Genomic DNA, 23,350 nt, shown 5'->3' on the forward strand with positions numbered 1-23,350 from the left:
GCTTCAAAAAATTAATTTGAGGGAAAAGAGAGGACACAGTTCGGTCCATAGCATTCAGATAGACAATGTAACATTTTATCTCTGTATACCATTTAAATTATTTGTAACATCTTACTCATTCCTTCATTAATGAATAAATAAAATTTTTGACACATGCTTGTCTTACATATATGTGTGTTATAATTTTATTTTTTTGTAATTTATTTTTTAACGAAAAGATCAGACTCTATTCTTAGATGGCAATTCCTAAGGTTACTGAAAAGAGAGGGACATTTTAAGATCCCATTATTTCCCAATTCATTTGAGTCACTTTCCTTGGGTGAGGAGACTGACCCTTGTTTTTTTCTATATCTTATGGATCAATTGTTAATTTAAAAGAAGCTGGATTGAAAACACTGAGTTGTAGAAATCCTTAGTCCTGGACCCAGGTGGATTTCTACAAGTTATAAAACTCAGTAAAGCCACGTAACCTCTTGGCCTCACAGTTCCTCCATCAACGTAATGAAGAGATTGGAATAAATGTTCTGTAATACGCTTTCAAATTTTAGAATGTGTTGATTCCATGATTTGTGCTTATAAAGGGTGGTAACTGTAGAGGTAAAACTTTCTCACTGTCTAGAAGAAAACTATTTAAAAATTTTTTAGAGATATGGTCTTGCTATGTTGCCCAAGCTGGAATGCAATCACTATCCACAGGTGCGATCATGGTGCACTGTAGCCTCAAATTCATGGCCTCAAGTGATTCTCTCTCCTAAGCCTCCCAAGTAGCTGGGAATACAGGAGCATGCCAGCATGCCCAGATAGAAGAATATTTTAATAAAAATATCCACATATTTGTGATGTCTGTGTTCTTCATGCTTTGGTAGGTAAGACTGAGTTTTGGAAGACTTTTTTTCTCTTCTCTTCTCCCATTCCTTTACACACCTGCTTCCTGCCCCACTGAAAAAGCCACTAACTTCCTTTGTGTTCAAGTTTCTCCATCTGTGAAATGTGAGGCTGAGTGCCCATCGGCCTTCCAGGGGTATTCTGTGTCTGACTCCATCACAGAGCATTCACTATGCTGAGCATTATCTACAGACTGAGGCTGGCATTTCCTTCCTTTCCTTTCTTGATCATAATTTGATCCTTACTTCCTTGGGAGTCTCTTACTTTTACAATTTGTCAGTAGTTCTAATCCTGTTTTAACATAATTTAAAGCTATGGTGATGCTAATGGCGTCATTGATAATGAGCTGGAAGTGGCAGAGAGCCTTTTAAAAAGTGTGTTCAAATAGTGAAAAAAATCCACCAAACCTCAAAAAAAAAAGACAAAAACCACACAGTAGTAACATAGGAAAACGTTCCCATCTAAACAAAATAATTTACATGAGACAGCATTACCAGATAAAATACAAGACATTCAATTAAATTTGACTGAAAATTGAGAATAAATTTTTAGTATAAGTGTATTCCACACAAAGGACAGGCCCATCATGTCCATGTCCATATTAAATGTTTTGTTGTTTATCTCACATTCAAATTTTACTAGATGTCTCGCATTTATATTTATTAAATCTGGCAATCCTAACAAGACTTTTAAAAGCTGAGCTTTCTGTTCAGCAGCTTCTGCTTGAGATAAAATGAGGTTCTGGTGTGTGGCTGGGCTTTTTTTGGTTGTTCAAATATGAAACAAAGAAATACTCCAAAATTGACAAAAGGGAAGAGGTTGAAACTTCCCCATAGTCTTACCATGAAAAATTATGTGGGAGAATAGTAGATCTTGTCATGCTGAACTTTTTGTATCCATAGATATTTGGTCTTAGAAAATTTGAAAAAAATAAAACAGTTGGCAATTCCATGAGAAGTTGCAGTTCCCATGTTTATTAGAAACAGTGCAAGCATTTTCTAAAGGTCATAAAAATTGTAATATTTGAAGGATTCTGGAGACAGTAGTGATAAGCTATGAAAGGATAAGAGTTTTTCAGGAAGTCCTTTGGTTTTAAAGCATTCAGTGCCAAGGATAAGGCTGCACAACAGTGGGCCCTGACTCTGTGGCAACTCTATTAGGACTACAATAGTCACATAGCACAAGCAGCCTGGCAGGTCCCCTGTGGCACACATGCACACTGATGTTCCCCACCATCTCAGAGCACCTGCTTGACATCTGTACCCTCCACTGCCACTTCAGGGTTTAACTATGTAGGAGACGAGAACAAGCCATCTCAAAATATGCCTTTTTGGCACAAGGATTATTTTGAGAAACTGCAGACATGAGAGACGCTCTGAAATCAGAGTACAGTTGTCCCACAGTATCTGTGGGGAATTGGTTCCAGGACCCCCATGGACAGCAAAATCCATGGATACTCAAGTTCCTGATATAAAATGGCATAATATATGCATATAACCTATGCACATCCTCCCATATACTTTAAATCATCTCTAGATTGCTTATAATATCTAATATAATGTAAATGCTGTATAAACAACTATGTTGTTATACTGTATTACACAGAGAATAATGAATAGAAAAAAGGCTGTACATGTCTGGTACAGATGCTTGTTTTTTTCTCAAATATTTTCAAACCAGAGTTGGTTGAATCCACAGATGTGGAACCCAGGGGTAGGAAGGGCTGACTGGACAAGTTACTCTTTTATTCTTTTATAAGGGAAATTTATTTCTATAAAGGAAGTCTCCATTTGTAAAGATGCCTCCCTCTCTGTACCATGAAGCAGAGAATGACAAAAATTACTAGAGACTCATCAATGGAAAAGGCACTGACTTAAATCTACATAACACATCTTACCCTTGCTTACTATGATCTGCTGGGCCTTCCCCCCACATCCTCCTTCCTTGTTTCAGCAGGTGAGGCTATTAAAGCCTGATTTCAAAGCCACCTTTTAGTAATTTACTCATTTCTCAGGGTGTTTCCCATGTATATATGAGGCATACATGCTAATAAACTTCTGGTTTTTTCTCTCTTGTTACTCTGTCTTTTGTTCATCCTGATTAAGAACTATTCAGGGTAGAGAGAAAATTATTTTTCTCTCCTTACAATTATGAGAGGGAGTTATTCAGCAAATAAAATGACTAGGAAAAATGCAAAAAAGCTAAGAGGTGTGACTACCTCTGTCACTGAGCCCAGGGCTACTCCAAGTAGGATCTGCTGTCCAGTGCTGGTCTGTGAACTCTTTGTCACTGTTTAGCACCAAGAAAATTACAGAAATTGAGAGGGAACATTTAGAAACCTTTCATAATATCAAGTCTGTTGAATCTAGTAATGAAAAATGTGGACATGCATTTTGTGTGTCTTTTTTGTTATTGTTTGCTTCATTTTTCTAGTAATTTGTTTTTATTGTATTTGACAAAAGTATCAGTCATGAAAAGACTATGATACTGCAACAGATAAAACGCATGCTCTTTAAAACAAATTGATGCTCTTTAAAACAAATGAGATAACTCTAACAATGGCTTAAATTGAATTGTTAAATTTATCAACCCAGGCTTTCAATCAGTAGTAATTACTGTGACAAGAAAAACTTTAGATAAATTAAATTTAAAAGAGGTTAACTGAGCAAAGAAGAATTCGAGAATCCAGCAGCTCCCTCCGCCCCCCCCACATCCCTGCCACCGACTCCTTGTGAACCCGAATAGATTCTGAGAAACTCTGCACTGCCATGGGTCAGAGAAGATTTATGGGCAGAAAAAGGAAAGTGATCTACAGAAAACAGAAGTGAGGTACAGAAACAGTTGGATTGGTTACAGCTGAGCATTTGCCTTATTTGAATACAGTTTGAACCGTTGACTTCCTGTGATTGGCCAAAACTCAGTGATTGGTACAAGAGCAGGTTGCAGTCTGTTTACCAATCCAGTTAGGTTACAGTTCACTTTGTATGCAGAAACCATTAGCCTGAACTTAAAGCATGTAAGGAGGCAGCTAGCTGTAGGCTAAACTTAACATTACATACCAAGCACTTTACTGGATACTGCAGATACAGTGATGAATAAGACAGACATTGTCTGGGGTTCCTGCCTTCATAGAATATACTCCAGGGATGAATACAGATAATAAAGTCACAACAAAGTAGTAAAAAAAAAAAAAAAAACAAGAATAGTGTGAAATACGAGGTGATATGGGAGCACATTATAAGGGGCCCTAAGCTGGTCCAGGATTCTGAGAAACATTCCCAGAGGGAATTGCACAAAGGCTGTTGGATTTACTAGTCTGAAATTCCAAGAGGGAATCTGAACTGGAAATATAAATGTGGAAATGTTACAGGCAGCGAATCCGTATGGGTCTGCAGTAGCCTTAATTCTTGCCTCCTCAGAAGAAAGAATTTGACCAAGGGGCATAAGGCAGAGTGAGAGACTGAGGCACGTTTTAGAGCAGGAATGAAAGTTTATTAAAAAGCTTTAGAACAGGAATGAAAGTAAGTAAAGTACATTTGGAAGAGGACCAAGCAGGAGACTTGAGAGATCAAGTGAACTGTTTGACCTGTGGCTTGGAGTTTTATTCACTGGCATGCTTCTGGGGTCTTGCATCTCTTCTCCCCAATTCTTCCCTTGGGGTGGGTTGTCTGCATGCACAGTGGCCTGCCAGCATTGGGAGGGGAGCATGGGCACGGTATGTTTACTAAAGTTGTACGCATGCTCACTTGAGGCATTTTCCCCTTACACATCCAGTGCCCCTAGAGGAAGGTCATCATCCATTTTGCCCCTTAGTGCACATGCTTGAGCCCATTTGCCCAACTCCTGAGATCTCCTCAGGAAGCAGATCACCAGTTTCAGGTTTTCCACCTATTGAGAGAAGGCCTTTTCCTGGCGTCAGCTGCAACCAATTATTATTTTAGAGAGCCAGCTTAACAACCGCCTGACCATCACCTGATGGTCTCCTGACATTCCTGGTTGAGCAAGGGCCCCTCCTGCCCTGCTCATGCCTGACTTAAGCTGCCTACTCTAACAGAAATGTCATCTGGAGATGTTAACCTAGGGGTTACAAATGGATGAGATTGCCTAGGTAAAAAATATCAAGTGAAAGCAGGGAGAACTGGAACCTTAAATGTCTAATGGTGGAAGATGAACCTGAAAGGCAGATAAAAATAGAGAGCAAAAGTGGTGAGAGAATTGGGGAGATTGTGGAATATCTAAAGCCAAACAAAGATGGTTTGGAAAAGCAGGCAGTGATAACAACATTAAACATTGCCAAGAGGTCAAACAAGAACTGAAAGATGTGCATTGAGTTCACCAAAGTCAAAGTCATCGTTTTTGGTAAGAGAGGTTCTGGGATGTGGTGGTGGCAGCAGGGGAGTGTTTCAGAAGCCAAGTGTCAAGGAGAAGTACTATAAAGAATACAGTGATCATAAGCAACTCTTTCTAGATGTCTTGCTGTGGAATGGAGGAAAATGTAGAACTGTATTTGAAGAAAAGTATGGGTAAAGGAATTGTTACATTTAAGATGAGACCCCAAATATAAATGTTCATTTGGGGGATGTTATAGAAAAGAGTTTAGAGATAATAAAGACAGCAGGAGATAATCATTGGCAGTTTCCAAGAAGACAGGAGGAGAGAGAATCCCTGCATGACGTAACACTCATCCTATTTATAATTACAAATGCCTGCTCTCCATCAGATCCTAACCTCTGTGAGGACAGGGGCTACATTTGTGTGATTCATTACTGTCTGGTCAGCAACTAGGATACTGCTGGAACATCAAGAAGCTCAGTGAATAACAGAAGAAAATCCAGGTGCCAGTAGATCCTGTCTTTGACACATGGAGGGACACCTCCTCCTTGATGAGCCAACATGAAGGAGGACTCGGAAGAGAGAGAGAAAGGTGAGGGGTTTTCCAGCTGATATCTTATTTTCTCTGTGAAATGAAAAAGGAAAAAAGAATGAGGACTTGATAGAGCAAAAGGCTTGAAGAGAATGATGAAGTTTTGGCACTGCTCTTAAGAAACAAGATTTACAGATAGAGAACCACTGAGGAGGAATAAATGACCATCTGCAATGAAGTGCCAAGCTGTGTTAGGAGTTCATATATGGAGCACACTTCTTGGGGTCAGAACTGCAAGGAAGTCATGAAGACAAAAGTACTTCCAGTTTACCCTGAGGGATGAGTGTAGGCCCAAAAGCAGAAACAGGGTTATAGGATTTGGGGAGCAGCTCAGGTAGAGGTGCAATGATAGAACTTGACCTGTTGGAGTCTACAGAAAGAGCAGCCCAATGGAGCCCAAACTCCACTTAGTAATTGAAATCAGGGAATGGGGGAGGATGGGAGGGAAAAGCAAGAGTATTCTTGGCCATTTCAAAAAACGCCCATTGTAGCAAATTGCCTTAATGAAAGTCTCCCAGCTTCTTGCTGAATTCTGTTTTAGGTTCATGTCATTTTTCTTTTCTCTTCTCTGTCATCTATCACTTTCCCAGAAACTCTCCCTCCTTTATTGAGGACTTTGGCTCAGGTTATCACCAGGAGGAATTTTCTCTGGTGACTTCTGGGCAAAAGATGTAAAGGTCTTTGTTGTCCTCACCTCCAGGGACTTTCACCCTCACTTTATTTTCCCAGTCCATACCAATTGTTACACCTTAAGCCTTGCCAATTGCACTTTTAAATTTCAACATCCCACATGTTTAATGTCACCTTAATGCAACCAATTAACATAATTGAAATCAAAAAGAAAAATTTTCCCATACTACAGAATCTAATTTAATGAATGCTTCAATTTGCCCTTGATATCATCTACTCCTTGTCCATATGCAACATCAATTTTTATATATTTGCAATATTAATAGTGTTCTGCAAGTTGGACCTTGTCATTAAGTATTGGATAACAGTTTTGTGTTTTTTTGTTTGTTTGTTTTTGTTTTTGAGACAGACTCTTTCTGTGTTACCCAGGCTGGAGTGCAGTGGTGTGATCTCGGCTCACTGCAACCTCTGCCTCCTGGGTTCAAACAATTCTCATGCCTCAGCCTCTCCAGTAGCTGGGATTACAGGCACACGCCACCATGCCTGGCTAATTTTTGCATTTTAAACAAATATATATTTGAGATTTATTATTTTTATAAAATTATATACACCTCTTTGCAAATTAACAGCATATTAGGGGTATCTCTTCAGGTCAATAGATATAAACCTAAATAATTTTTTAAAAGAGTTGCATACTACCTCATAGAGTAAATATATCACAATTGATTCAATATTCCCCTACTGACATGTATGTTATTTCTTTCTACTTTAGATTAGACAAAAATTACCATAAATACTCTTAATTATGTATTTTTTCATATGAGTACTTTTATTTCCATAAGATAAATTTCAGGAAGAAAGATTTTTACACTAAAATATTTATGTATTTTTAAGTTTAATAAATACCTCCAGATTACATATTTAAAAGATTATTATTCTCTCTGGCAACAAATTTTCTCCCACATCATTATCAGCCAATGGATACTCTAGTCCTTTGAATTATTTGCTTATCGGGTAGATAAAATTATATTCGTATCAATGAAATACACTCAGCTCCATGAAACAGATAATCCAACTAAAAGGAGATTAAGCATTGATGATCTATTATCTCACATAGTACAAGCCCAGAGGAAGTGTGATTCCAGAGTGGGTCAGTAGCACAAAGAGGTTGTTAAGTATGGGGGTAAAAACCATCTAAGTATGTACTCATCATCCTCAGGGTTTTGGCAATTCCTGTCCTCATGGCTACAATGGCTGGAGCTCTTCCAGGGACCTCATAAGTAAACATGTTCACTAAAGAAGAGGACTTCTTTCCTTTCATATGTCTCCATATATTAGATGGAAAACATGTCTAGGAACCTCAACAGGAGACTTCCCCTAGGTTATCATTGGCTGCGGTTTAGTCACATGGCCATGCCTAAACTAACGAGGGGGATTAGATCACCATGGTTGGCTTATACCAGTCATTCTTAAAGTGCCACTTCTAGACTAGCAGCGTTAGCATCACCTAGAAACTTGTTAAAACTGCAAATTCTCAAGCCTCACTCAAGACCAAGTGAGTGAGAAATGCCAGGAGGGAGCCCAGCAATTTGTGTTTCAAGAAGCCCTCCAAGTGATTCCAGTGCACACTAAAATTTGAGACCATTGGCTTAGCCAATCATGATTTGACCCCTAGGGCTGAGGAGGGAATCAACCTTGCTGATTACCTGAACAAAGAAAAGGGTACCTGAGCAAAATTGAATTTCTGCTAGAAAGGAAAAAACAAAAAAAAGATTAGATGAGAAGTCTCACTGTTGAGTAAGCCCCACCAATGTCTTCCACGTAACTCAGTGCTCTTTATCTTGGAATACTCTGACTAACCTCACGACATCCTTCATATCCACCTATTTCACTCTCATATGATTGGTACACAGCTACTCCCTATTTTATTGAAACTTCATTTCCCATGACCCTTCTTTTTCTCTATCAGTCCTCTCTTAATCAATTTCTTTTTAACTAGACTATACCCCATTGTACATCACTCAACTATTTTACCAGCACACCAGATCTCCAGATTATTCACTGTCTGCCATCAACATGCCTTAAATCCTACCTCAATCATGCAATTCACCTTTTCTGTAGCTACTGAGAACTGCCAAAGAGAACTGGTCAAATGCAAAGGATTAGAGGTATTATTATTATTTGTTTTAATATTCATCTGTTACGTCAAATACTTCTTTAAAATCTTCCTACCTTGGCTCTCTCTAATCTCCATTGATGAGTATTCCTTTTCCTCATTACTTCCATCTTAATTGCTGCCATACTATGCATCGTTTGAACCCGGGAAGCAGAGGTTGCAGTGAGCCGAGATCACACCACTGCACTCCAGCCTGGGTGACAAAGAGAGAGTCTGTCTCAAAACAAACAAACAAACAAACAAACAAAAACAACAACAACAACGAAAAAAAAAACCTTTTACCCAATACTTAATGACAAGGTATGATTTGCAGAACTCTATTAATATTGCAATTGCATACTGTTCTCTTACTTTCAGAAAATAGCCTTACTTACTATCTTATTGAGAAAATAGAGAAATCATTATTACGTGTCTCCAACATCCTTCAAGAAACTCATCTTTCCTGCCTCCAACCTTGCCCTGCTTTTTGTAGAACACACACCCATACACAAGTGCTACGTATGTACAAAGACATCTTCATCCCATCCTATCCTTACTTTCTTTCTTCCTTTTTCTGTGAAGGATACTTTTTCTCCCACCTTCTTAGAGCTAATGCCTACATTTGTTTTTGATTCAGTGATTCCTGCCTATGTTAGTTTCTTATTGTTGCTATAACAAATTACCACAAATTGGGGGTCCTAAAACAATACAAATTTATTCTCTAACCATTCTGGAGGTAGAGGTCCAAAATCAGTTTGCCTTGGCTGAAGTCAAGGTGTTGGCAGGGCGAACTCCTTCTGGGGGCTTCATTTTTAATTTTATTTTATAAGATTGTGATTACATTGGGCCAATCCAACTAATCCAGGAAAATCTCTTCATGGCAAAATCTTTAACTTAATCACACCTGCAAAGTCCCCTGTACCATGGAAGGTAGCATATTCTCAGATTCTGGGGACTAGGACATGGACATCTTCATACTCTTCTGTCTACTACACTGTCTCTCCTAGATTTTTGCTCCATAGAGTCCCTTCTGTTCTGCATCCTCAATGTTCCCTTCTCTTCTGGATTCTTCTTTTTAGCCTGTAAACCTGCTTAAATTTCTCTCATCTTAAAAATTATTTTCTGGCTGGGCACGGTGCCTCATGCCTGTAATCCCAGCACTTTGGAAGGCCGAGCCGTGTGGATCACCTGAGATTAGGAGTTCAGACCAGCCTGGCCAACATGGTGAAACCCCATCTCTACTAAAAATACAAAAATTAGCCGGGCTTGGCAGCATGCACCTGTAATCCCAGCTACTTATTTGGCAGCTGAGGCAGGAGAATCACTTGAACCCAAGAGGTGGAGGTTGCAGTGAGCCGAGTTCACACCACTGCACTCCAGCTCGGGCAACAAAGTGAGACTTCATCTCAAAAAAAAAAAAAAAAAAAAAGAAAGAAAGAAAAAAAGAAAAAAGAAAAGAAATTTCATTCCTCAGTTTTCTCATCTTCGGCCTTATTGCTCCCATGCCTTTCATAGTCAAAATCCTTAAATTCGGCTTCTTTAGCTCTTGTCTCCACTTCTTCATTGTCAAATTGCCCCACAATTCACTGAATGATTTCTCTACCTGCCGTTCCACCAACAGTTATTTCTCAAATTGGTTACAAGCATCTTTATTATTGTCATCTTCTAGTGACATTTTTCTAGTCCTTATGTGACATCTTTGCAGCATTTGACATTGTTTCTGCCATTTTCTCATGCCTTGGTGTCAGAATAGCAAATAGCACTTTCTTGATTTTCCCCCATTACATCATTCCAAAATATATACTGTGGACTGCTTCTTAACACTATAATCCAACATTGGTGTTCCTTAGGTATCATCATCGATCCTCTTTTGTTTTACTATGATGATCTATTTGGATTATCTAGTTTATTTCCTAACTCTATCTATTGTCTAAGAAAAGATCTCCAAATTTTTGACTTCTGCTAAATGTCTATCCAACTGCCTGCTGGGAATCTCCACCTGTGTGACCTGCTGGCATCTTAAACCAAGCATATCTGAAACCAAAGCCAAAGCTGCCTTTCTCCTTCCTCTATTTCCTTGCTCAGTTATTGGTATCCCAGTCACCTGAATTGAGCCAGAAAATCATCCTTAAACCTTCACTCTTACCCCCAACATTTAACTGCCTCTATAGTGGATATATTGGTGGATATTTGCATGCTCAATATCTATTCCAATCTCTATCTACTGTGTCTTCTTGTACTCAAAAAAACCTGCAAACTAAACAATGACATTTCCCAGATGCCTTTGAAGCTAGATCTTTTTATGATTTAGATTCCACTAACCAGACATATTTATGTGAGGCGTGGTTCAGAACTGAGCTTAGAAAGGAGATAAGTAGGAGACAAGGCATCCACTTTGCTGGTGTACCTTACAATAGACAACTTGGTTGTTCCAGCAACTTCCCAATTGATCAATTGGTTTTTATGCTCACAACAAGAGAAGCGACTCCCTTGGCAGCCAAGTTCTGTTGTGTAACGTTGGGAATTATTTCTAGAAATTCAGCCCAGGATCTGATTGTTTAGCCCTTCCAAACATTCTTTTAGCCATGTATACTCTTTTAAAAAAAATTCTTTCTGCTTAATCTAGCCAGAATAGTAGATTTTGTTCCCTGCAACTGAACCTTAAGATATTGAGCTGCAAAATTATATGGGTGTTTATTCCTAAAAATATGCTAAAATGGTTCATGTCTGTCCATTGCCTTAGTTCAGGCCCTTACTGTTTCTTATTTGGGCAATTGCAATGACCTTCTAATTGCGAAAACTAATCGCATTTCCCTACGTGCATAAACTTCTTCAAATATACTTTATCCACAAGAGTTAAACCCCAGAGTCTTTATTATGGCAGGAAAATTCTTTATTTTCCGTCTGTTTTACCTCACTTCCCACCAAGCTTCTATGCTCATCTCATGTTCCAACCATCAGGCTCCAAGCCCAGCTCATCGGGTTGTGCCTGTGTGATTCCTCCTCTGTGTTCCACCTTGCACTTACCTATGGTGCTTTCAAGGTCCAGCTTCAATATTTTCTTTTCTGTAAAACCTTCCTTAACTCATCCTGACCAAGATGGACCTCCTCTAACTGTGCACTGCACTCTTGTTTATCTGCTTTTCTGTCTGTCTTCTTGAGCCTTCATTTAATCCAAAAACCATGCATAGTCATGCACTGTGTAATGTTTCAATCAATAACAGACTGCATATACTACAGTGGTTCCATAAGATTATAATATATTTTCACTGGACCTTTTCTATGTTTAGATACACAAATACTTACCACTGTGTTTCAATTGCCTATAGTATTCGGTACACTCACATGAATTGATCTGTAGCCCAGGAGCAATAGGCTATTGCATATGGCCTAGGTGTGTAGTAGACTATACTGTCTAGGTTTGTGTAAACACATTCTATGGTGTTTGCACGATGACAAAATTGCCTAAGGATGTATTTCTCAGAATATATTCCTGTTGTTAAGTGACACATGACCGTATGCACATCTCTCTATTCCTGTGCCCATTCAGGACATAGTCCATATGGTACTTATGCCCTCAGTAAATATTTGAATGATATAAATATCACCCACAGAAAACAGAAGAAACAGGAGAGTGAAATTTAGTCTTCACTGTCAATAAATATTTAACAAATGTCTACTAAGTTAGATTTTAGGGATAGGGTGGTAAAAAAAATCTTTCTTGGAACTTATAGTCTATTTGGGGAGAAAGTTAAAAACAAATAACAAAACATAAACAAAATAATGACAATTGGTAATAAGTGTCCTGGAAGAAACAAACAAGGTGCTAAAGAAGAGCTGAAATCCTGAGATTTCTAAAGGAAATTTCAGCTTAGAAAAGACAAAATCAAGCCTGAATGCATCCAAAGGGAGAGCTCGGTAGGAATTAGATCCTTTACAAGATTCCTTGCTGAGTGCTCCGATCTTTGCTTTATTCCTCTACCCTTAGGCTCACAGTTCTTGTAGAGTACATCCATTCTCCAGTACATCATCTCCTTTTTGTAAACCCCTATCCTCTCTTTGGAATCAAGTTCCCTCCCTGATTCCCCAAGCCTGAATTACCTAGTCTTATAATAATGCCTTTGGGGTTTCTGTAGGACACACCAGCATAGGAGCAAGCCACATGCCGACCCCTTTAGATCTCCATATCAGTGTGGGTCATACTAATGCTTCTTAACTTTCCAGAGGCTTAATGGATGTCTGTTGGATGGTTCTCTCACCTCCTCCCTCTCTCTTTCACACACACGTATACACACACATACACACATTCATTTTCACATATACCAATGGTAAATATTAATTCTTAGATTTTAAACCCAAATAAAGAAACATCCTTCTCAAATGCCTATAATTTGCAAGTTTGTCTCACTCTCTCTCCATGGAGTCAATTCTTACCATTGCTACTGAGCCTCTTCTGTGTCCCCAGTAGGTGCTTCACGCTGGGGACACAGAAACAAAGACCAAAAGTCCCACTTTCACACACTGATTGCCCAGTGAGAGTCTTATCCACCTCAAAAATATCTTTTGCATCTCTAGTCTTTTCCCTCCATCTCCACTCCATTGAGTTTTCACTGCTTTCCTGGTACAGTTTTCTCTGGCTGCCTTGAGCTTGTGGCTGTCTCAGTTTTTCTAGCACTTGTTACAATAGACCTTAAGTTATTATTAATGTCTGTTTCTCCACTAGACTATAAGGTCTTTGAGGGGTGGGATCCAGGTTTGCTTCCCTGTACCGAATACTATGCTTCTCAGATAATAGATGCTCAATACATTTTTTTGAGTAAACATCTCTTAAGCCCAGAAAAGACTCTCCAAGTGACACTGAGTGACTTTCCAAATTCCCATTAAATATTAGAGGTAGGTATGAGCCACTTCTTTCGCTGTTGGGGAAACCAAAGTTCTAAGAGGAGAATTTGCATTTATACAGTCTTTTTCCTTTCAAAGCTCTTTTGTGTGTAAAAGAAATTTTGTACAGTAAAGAATGATCTGTATGTAAATGACTATCATTTATTATGCTATCCCTGGGGAAGAGTCATGAAATAACTTGTTTTGAATAACCCCACTTCACAGATGCAGACGCTGAGAGAAACAGAGCATTAGTGTTTGACCTAGGGCCAACCAACCACTCAAGGTTCAGCCACTCAGGAGTCAGTTCTTTATATGCAAGCACTGTAAGAACTTGGTGAATTATCTTTACATTGATGATGGTTTTCTCTAGGCTTCCCACCTATGGCTAAAAGAGTACAAGGGGAGGAGTCAAAGCACCTGGGTTTGAAGCTTGACTCCACTACAACTAGGTCTGGGTTAGCTCCAAGTCCCAAAGTCATGATTCTTGCTATGTCACCTTCTTGGATCAAGTGAACTAATACATGCCTAAATCCTACAGTCTGTTTGAGCTGTGTGTGTGGTACTATTTCCATTTTTTTCTCTAGGCCTTATAGATCACTTATGGCAAATACTGTGTCTTCTTCTGGCTTTGCAACACCAAATTTGAATGGTTAATTTACTGCAAGACATTGTATGAGTTCTAAATCCATATTAAACTAATAAAGATATATAAATAAGTAATGCTAAAATAAATCCAAGACCAAAAAAAAGAAAAACCAAAGAGCAAAAGTGATTCATCTATTCCAAATCTCCTAACAGTAGAAAAAGAATCCCAGCATTTTGGTAGGCTCCTTTTTAAAAAAAATTACTCCAAACGTAAGATAAATATGGAGGTCTAAACACATAGCTAAAGAAATCCATTATAACAACTCAAATTCATTTGCACCAAAAATAACAAAAACTTTTGGCTTTCAGTTATATAGATCTATGTCTGGTTACTCATTCCTTAAAACAGGATCTGTAAATCAAGTTGCTGACATTTGAGTGGTGGCTGGTGTCCATTTTCAATTTCATTTCACTTCATGTAATTACGCTCAATTATGGTTTAATAAATTGATAATATCAAATTAATGCTTTCTTTGAGGTTTGAAAAATCCCAGACACCACAATGTTTAAGAAAAATTCCTTTAACCTACTGCATCATGTCTCATCCAGTCGCTGATACAGAGTCCTGCCCTAACTTGGAAACTCTACTCCACAACTATCTGCAGAGGAGACAGCACTGAGAGGAAGTGTTTAAGCTGAATACATCCAAGTAGATGTGGATAAAAACCCAAGGAACTTTTCCTAAAAGTAAGGCACTCATCCAGCTTTCCTGTTTGCTAACATCATCATGCAAAACCCCGTGAGTTTTCAAAGGTTATGGACCAGCCACTGCTTCTTTGTGAGGCGGGGAGACCTGCACCACGGCCACATCATCAAATTCAATGGCATGTCCCAAGGCAACGCCTGTCCTTTCAGGCTGAAAGCTTCATTTGTCTTCAGTTCTGCCGAGACCCCAGAGACAGAGCTGCTTTGACAGCCTCCCACTCTCTGAGGGGTCACCTGTCGCCTTGCCCAGGTCAAGGGAGGTCAGCTTCTCAACGGGAATTTTTTAAAAAAGGAGGCAGGCACGGGTCTGTCCATAAAAGGACCTCTTTGAGGTTGGTGGAAAAAAAAAATGCAATGCATTTTGTGTTCCCAGTTAGACCTTCTGGAATGAGGCCGCCTGAGAACAGGCCTGTGAACAGTTCCTACTGGAGGACGGCCAACAGAGGCCACCCAGACGTTTTTCACAGGACCTCTAGCTGCCTCTGCTAACCCAGAGGCAGACGAAATTGGAGTCAGGGCGGCCACCTCCTGCCCCCGTCTCCCCACCCCCACCCCTGGGTGGCTGCTGAGCAGCACAGGAGTTTACTGAACCAGCTGCCTCCTGACAGGATAAAGCAATTTAGGGTCAAGGACAGGAAACCAGATTTGCACAGGAAGGAACAGTGAAAAGCTGCCATTCGCTGATGACCATATGGAGCCTTCACTCTTCTTTTCCTCCCTTCTCTTCCACACACGACCTCCCACACAACAACCCTTTCACTCAATATACCTGCTGGAAGAGAGTTCAGTCACATTTTGACACAAGTAGCAGGCCCATATGCAGTTCCTGTGAACATTTCTTCTGTCCCTTTTCCTCCTTTCCTTTCCTCTGGAGGCCTCGGGCACATCCAGTGGGTACACTGTGCTGGGCTTGTGCAACGTGGAAAGGCAGGGGCAAGGGCAGCTGTGGGCAGTGCTCAGCTGTGGGAAGGAACCTTGTGAGGAGCCACCTCCTCTTTTCTAGCAGAGAGAAAAGAGCTGCCTGTTCTTTAGCCTTCCTCCCCAGGAATCAAAGAGCCTCCCCACACAGGGCACCCACCTCTGAACAGCCAGCCCGCCTGACAGCTCACCTGAACTAAGTGTGCCTTCCCTCCCCTTCCTCCCACCCCACTCCTCCACCCACTGTGACAAACCTGAATGTGCTCTTGAATTTTATGCTTCGTTCTTTGGGCTTATGCTTTGCTTCAATCTCCACAAGACAAAAATGTTAATTTGCTTTTTTCCAAAGCCAGTTCAGATATCCCCTTCTGTGTGAAGCCTCTGGATGCATTCAGATATTCCCTCCTCTTACAATCTGTATGTAAAACTACTACTGATTTGTAATGAAGTCCTTTAGCTACAGCTGGGGAAGTGTGGATTTTAAGGCTCATCTCCAAGCACTGCAGCATGGATGCTTCATCACTGCTTCTAAACTGATGCCCCTTGTGACTAAACCCAGGCATTTTGGGGGATGGCTGGAGGACACTGAACCTAACAATCCCATGTGTTAGAGCTCATAATTTTGGCTTCATTTGAGCAGTACCCTAACAAGCCCTTTAGCTGACCAGCCCCAGCTCTTAGTTACCAACAGGCAGCACAGGCTAAGATGAACTGACTCATTATCATCTGGGAGTGCAGATTCCGGACCATGGCATCTAAAGACAAACCTATACAAGAAAATTCAGGAGGGAAACAAAAGAACTCCAGCATCATCCCCTTACATGGCTTTTTGTGGCACCAAGCCTTTATTAAATTCAGTGTGTGTTCTTGTGGAATCTGCACATGTCCTTATTGTCGCTTCTTTAAGCCTGAAGCAATCTTGCCTCTCTCAGCTGTCTTGTTCATCAGAGGCTGATGGCTGCCGGTTACTGTTTAGTTGCTGGTAGGATGCTATTTGAAGGAACCACATCTGAGGATGCTCATGCTGCTAAAGTATCTTTTTAGTTGAATAATGCAAGACAGCACATTTGGGGAGGTAGAAGGCACACAGTGGCAGTTCAGAAGGAAGACAAAGAGGAAACAGACCGCTGACTTTGGTGGGAACCGGGGTGGTATGTGGTGTCCCTCACATAGAGACACAGATCCTAGCAAATTACCACAATGCCAAACAGAGGGCCATGACAGACATAATGGAACCACGTCCCTCCTTTGTCCAACAATTAAGAGAAAAGTTACAGTATTTGCTTTTGCTGTTTTCAGCCAAAAGCATTAAAAGTATGTTTAGTTTCCCCCTTAAGATGCATTCTAAACATTTCTCAGGTGAAGAGTATGGAGGATATATGCTACCATGGAGCTGCAGCCACTGTCTCAAGCTGTTCATGTTTCCTTTTGGGACTTGTTTCCCATCACACTCCTACTTGCTAATTCCTCCAACTTGTCTTAGGCCACTGGGAAGTCTCTGAGTTGCTCACCTATTGTTTCTCCTTTTAAATTCCAATTCCTTCTCAGCAAGCTCACCACCTGTACAGCAGGGCTCCATGAAGCTCTTCAGAGCTTGCTGATTCTGCTTCTGGGGGGTTGCTAAAGGAATAGATTATAGCTCTCCCACTTTGCTGTCCCTGGTCATTCATTTGGTCATATGCAGCTCCATGACATCACCAAGTGAGCGCATCACATGCCTGGTTTGTGCAAATTCCCTTACCAATTGCCTGTCATTGTTTTGATGGAAAAATAAGAAAAAATAAGGGTAAGGGCACACCTCAACTTTTCTATACTGCAAAGGTCACAGATATTTTACAAAAACACACTGCAGACACCAAGTACTTCTTAGACTATTGAATAAGTTGTAAGAAACTCCTGAGCTTTTTTCCTAAGCCCCCTCTCTGCTCTTCTCACTGAGATACCTCAGTTCTGAACTTGAGATCAGGCTGGAGATTAGGAAGCTTCAAAGGCTATTTATACGAAACACATACAACGTACTTAGGTTCTGCTGTAGAAGACAATACTCTTTCAAACTTATAAGTAAAACTCCACAAAAAAAAACTTCTTAATGAATGCAAGGATACTAATCTCTTATAATAATGAGAAATCATCTTTGGAAAACTTTAAGTTATGGCTTTGGCAAATAAAGCATATATATATACACACACATACATATACATATATTAGACCTATAATGTCCCCCTGGCAATCCACAGGAAGTACAGTATGCATGAACAGATGAATGGATACAGAGATCCTCTCAAATGATTAAGATGGAAATGTATAATATATTTCTCAAAACAAAGCTTTGTGAAAAATAAAATAAATAAATAAAAACCTCTGGGATGGCCTTCTCGATTCCCAAAAGGCTCAAGATGACTTTGGGACATAGTAAAACCTAAAAGAAAGGAAACCAAATAAAATCTGCAGGATCATTACATGGTAGGAAGTCAATTTAAAACTGGGAATTTAAGAGCTATGACCTCTGGCCATCCCAGATTCCATCCTTTGTCCTCGATACCCCGAGTCTTGTCCCATGTAACAGTCTCTGAGGAGCCTTGGTGACACTAATTCATTTATGTATCCAATTTATTCAAGAAGTGTTTGCTTGGGCATTCATTATTTCAGTACATGGTGTTAAGTACTGTTGGATTTACAAAGAGTAATATTCATAGAGAAGATTCACCGAGTGACTACTAATCACTATAGTAAGTGTTTTATATGCATTTCTTACTTTATTCCTCACAATCCCACACTATGAAGTAGGTATGATGGTTATTATTAGATTATTTCAACTTATAGGTGAGAAAACTGAGACTTGGATTGGCCAACTTACCAAGGACATAAATCTATTAAGGGGTTTTCTGGAATACAAGTCCAGATAATCTGACTCCAGATCTCATGTTTTAACCACTACTCAACCCTAAGCCAGGACATAACCAGCCCTGAGGTACTTATACTTTAGTGGAGGAGGGAAAGCACATCAACTTGTAGAGATACTACAAGGCAGTGTGCTATAGAACAGGAGCTTAGGAGCTTGAATGTTTCCTGGAGCTGGGCTATATAAGGGTGAAATCACCCATGGCTGAGGTAACCATAGGTAGCTTGAGAGGGAGACAGAATTTCAGCTATACATTGAAGGGTAAGTAGGATTTTATAATTGTATCATTATCTCAATTCAAACCTGAATAAAACAAAACAATTTGTAATTGTCCTACTCTTTCTCATGCCCTAGTCATGGAGTCATTTTTTTAGCTCAACACTACCTTATATGAAGTCTTTTCCAAAGCATTTGAAAAGACTACTGAATTTATTTCCTCTTCTGTTCCTACAACTGCCAAACTGATTCAAAGCCTCATGTCTTCATCCTTTCTGTGCTGCTATAACACAATACATAAAGAATACATAACAGAATTAATAAAGAAAATAAATTTTCTCACAGTTCTGGAGGCTGGGAAGTCCAAGACTGAGGGGCTGGCATCTGGTGAGGGCCTTACTGCAGTGTTCTTACAAATTAGAAACATTATAGTAAGGGATATAGGAATTCCCTGTCCCTGTTGACTTGAAGGAATTAAAGCATTTTATCAACAGAAAAGTGGAAACATTTTCATTTTAGATAGTTAATTTATGCTTTTCAATCACATTTTATTTGACTTTTGGACAACTGACATGCTGAAGCCAAGAATCATTTCAGCACTCTGGTCCCATGAGTTTGGAGGTGGAAATTTGGGAATACATTTTTAAAGAATGTACTGTGTATAAATGCTGATCTAGCACATGATAATCATTCTCCATTATCAAGTAAATACCATCACTTTTTATTAATATTCTTTTGGTTGAATTAACACTAAACATTTCTACAGTGAAATTAGTATTCTATTAAGTCAGGAGGGTGAAAAAATAATTGCAGAAGAAGTGAAAATAAAGCAACATGACATTTGCTGTGAAATTGTCACCAAGGAGTTTCCATAAAGAAATAATAGATAAAATGCAAACGTGGAAAAGGCAAATAAATGTTCTATAGCAGTGTTCTCCAACCTTTTTGGCACCCAGGACCAGTTTCATGGAAGACATTTTTTCCATGGACAGGGGAGGGGAGGATGGTTTGGGGTTGATTCAAATACATTACATTTATCATTAGATTCTCATAAGGCATGCACAACCTAGATCCCTCACATGCCCAGCTCACAATTATCATGTGCTAGATTAGCTCACAATAGGGTTCCCACTCCTATGAGAAACTAATGCTGCCGCTGATCTGGCAGGAGGTGGAGCTCAGGCAATAATGCTTGCTCACCTCCTGCTGTGTGGCCCAGTTCCTAACAGTACTCTTCTGTGGCCCAGGGGTTCGGGACCCCTGTTTTATAGGTTTTTTTCCCCTAAAAATGGCTTATGTAAGATTCTCCTGAAACTTAAAAAAGGCAGCTAGAAATCATGATTATTGAAAAAGAAATTCTGAATTAGGAATTAGTAGTAGCGTAACTGAACAAGGTCTAATCAACCATCTTTTTCATGAGCACTAAGCACTGACTAGAGAGTACAAGAATGAAAGATCCTCTTAGTCCTCGGGTCTTCCTGGCTCCTCCTGTGCCCTGCTGACTCCTCCATAAGATGTCTATCCCTTTACTTTCATCCTTTCTCTTGTTTCTCTCAGACCCTGGCCCTACCCACCATCATACCCTCTCAACACACAATATGTTCACAAATGCTAAGCTCACCCAGTACCCCATTCACAGGGAATTGGAATTTGGGTTTCCTAGAACTCCCTGTTCTTGTTGTTTCATGCCCTTTTAGAGCTCCAGAAGTCACAGACTTCAGTCCAGACTCCGTTCCCCCGAAATGCCAATGACAGCAAAGGCTTCCAAGTTCCCAGGTCGGCTTCCCTGCCTCCCTAGGAAACCACCAAAGGCTCTGACTCCCCACCCTGGAGACTTATAGGGAGACACCCAATCCTTCACTCTCAATGCCTTGTTTTCATGAACTAGGAACTCTCATTAGAAAGTGATGAAAAGTTCCAGGCTCCCTAGGGGCATATGGTAATTTTGCTTCCCATCCTCACCTACTAGCATTCTACCATCTCAATGTTCACTCTTTTTTGTTGTTGTTGTTGCCCAGGCTGGAGTGCAGTCGTGCAATCTAGGCTCACTGCAGCCTCTGCCTGCCCGGTTCAAGTGATTCTCCTGCCTCAGCCTCCTGAGTAGCTGGGATTACAGGCTCATGCCACCACGCCAGGCTAATTTTTGTATTTTTAGTAGAGACGGGGTTTCATCATGTTGGTAAGGCTGGTCTCAAACTCCTGGCCTCGTGACCCACTCACCTCGGCCTCTCAAAGGGTTGGGATTATGGGCATGAGCCACTGTGCCCAGCCTCAGTGTTCACTCTCATACATTTAGACCCCAGCCTGTATCCCAATACATGTGATATAGGCAACAGCTAGTTCAACTGAAGAAAAGATGAATTTACTAACAAAGAGTAGGCCATGACACCCAGTGGGGCCAAGAATGTGGAATTGGAACACAAAAAAGATGGTAAAAAAATTAAGGGAATAAAGGCAAGAATACCTGACTTTGGCTTTAAACAACCCTAAGAATAGGCCAGTATAGAACAGTGCCCCTTTTTGGGTTAAGACAAAATAGTGAATGACTTAGTGACAGGAGATTTGGGCTCCAGACAAGGGAAGTATAGGAGACAGATAGGATATAATTATGATGTGATTTTAAAATTGTGGTAAATGCAAGGTCAACCTAGGATAATTTCCCAAAATGTCCCCAAACCACAGAAGACAACTCTGCAAGCAAGAGAGATACAGTAATAAAATACCCACCATCAAGGGTGATGCTGCTTTGCTCTCAAAACCCAGAATGCAGCAGAGTCTAAATAATAGAAGAGTGGCTTAGAAGCTAGAGCTGTAGATCCCAATATCGGCCTCTGGACAAGTGTTAGGCTGGCTGCATGGGCTCACCTGGGCAACTTGAAGAAAAAATAGGGCTACCTGGGTTCAATCCCCAGAGATTCCCATTTAGGAGGTCTGGAGTGGTAATTAGGAATCTACATTTCTTAAAATGGCTCCTGGCTGATTTAAATGTACAGCCAGAATTGTAATCTACTGGGCTGGAAGCCTCACCTACTGGGTTCAGTGACTAATGTCCCCTGCTAGTTTGTTGACTTTCTCTCAAAATGTCCATAGGGTGAAACAAGGAGCAAAGGCTTGACAAGTAGGTGTATGAACGTAAGGTTGCTTGTGGTTAGAGCAAGGACAGACTGTCTGAACAAGATATCATTAAAGAAGAAATAAGCAGGTCTGGCATTAGCTGAAGAGTTGCAGAGAAAGTGTGAAACTTGCATGAGAAAAGAAAAAAGACCCTCATAAACAACTGCTAAGGAAAGTTTACATATTAGTGAAAGATAGAATGGCAACAAAGCTAGTGTCATTGAGCCATGGCTTCCTCTCTTCATCACTGTTCTAGATCCTCAACCCAGTTGTCTGCAGTAATGTCTTCTCTACTTCCTCTGCTTTTAACCTCCTTTAATGACACTGCATTTCCTATTTTCAAAATGCACTCACCATTTTCAATCCTCATTCTCACTAGAAGGCAGAGTAATATTTTAAGAGTGCTTTGTGTAGCCAGCCATCCCTGGGCTCAAATCCTGATGTAATTCCTTGCTCATTTTGGGGAAATTACTTGAGCCTCTGTCTCGTCCTCTGTTGAGAGGTTTAAATTTACTGTGCTAGACATTTGATGAGTTGTCACTGCCATTCTTCTCATTTACCCTTCTGCTGCATTAGTCACTGCACTTTTTTCTTGAAATAGTCTGTCTTTTTGGTCTCCTCAGCACTGCATTATCTACTCTTTTTATTTTTTTATTATTATACTTTAAGTTCTAGGGTACATGTGCACAACGTGCAGGTTTGTTACACAGGTATATGTGTGCCACGTTGGTTTGCTGCACCCATCAACTCATCATTTACATTAGGAATTTCTCCTAATGCTATCCCTCCCTCAATCCCCCACCCCCAGACAGGCCCTGGTGTGTGATGTTCCCCGCCCTGTGTCCATGTGTTCTCATTGTTCAATTCAAAACTATAAGTGAGAACATGTGTTGTTTGCTGTTGTTGTTGTTGTTGTTATTGTTTCTTTTTTTTCTTTTTTCTTTTTTTTGAGACTGAGTCTCGCTCTGTTGCCCAGGCTGGAGTGCAGTGGGCGATCTTGGCTCACTGCAACCTCTGCCTCCTGGGTTCAAGCAATTCTCTGCCTCAGGCTCCTGAGTAGCTGGGATTACAGGTGCCCCCCACCACACCTGGCTACTTTTTTGTATTTTTAGTAGAGATGGAGTTTTACCATCTTGGACAGGCTGGTCTTACTCCTTACCTCATGATCCAGGCTCCCAAAGTGCTGGGGTTACAGGCGTGAGCCACCACGCCTGGCCTGCATTATCTACTTTTAATCCTACTCCCATAGTGTTTTTTCTCAATATCTTCTCTTTTTATCTCCTTTCATCTAATTGTGTGTTTTCCCCAAGACAGCCAAAATATAACTTCTACTTGAAAGACTGTCCCATTTGCTCCTCTCTTCCAGGCAGAG

At 40.3% G+C, this 23,350-nt stretch overlaps 1 long non-coding RNA gene across 1 annotated transcript in view; it reads right to left on the reverse strand.

The window, feature by feature from the left end:
- LOC134810371 (uncharacterized) overlaps window positions 1-15,755 on the reverse strand; it is a 40,507-nt gene extending 24,752 nt beyond the window's left edge. The window contains exon 1 of the long non-coding RNA XR_010158184.1: window positions 15,598-15,755. This is a non-coding gene — a long non-coding RNA (uncharacterized LOC134810371). The remainder of the gene's footprint in view (window positions 1-15,597) is intronic.
- Window positions 15,756-23,350: the final 7,595 nt, after the last annotated feature.

Source organism: Pan troglodytes, chromosome 5, assembly GCF_028858775.2.
Source record: "Pan troglodytes isolate AG18354 chromosome 5, NHGRI_mPanTro3-v2.0_pri, whole genome shotgun sequence".
Lineage (NCBI taxonomy): Eukaryota > Metazoa > Chordata > Mammalia > Primates > Hominidae > Pan > Pan troglodytes.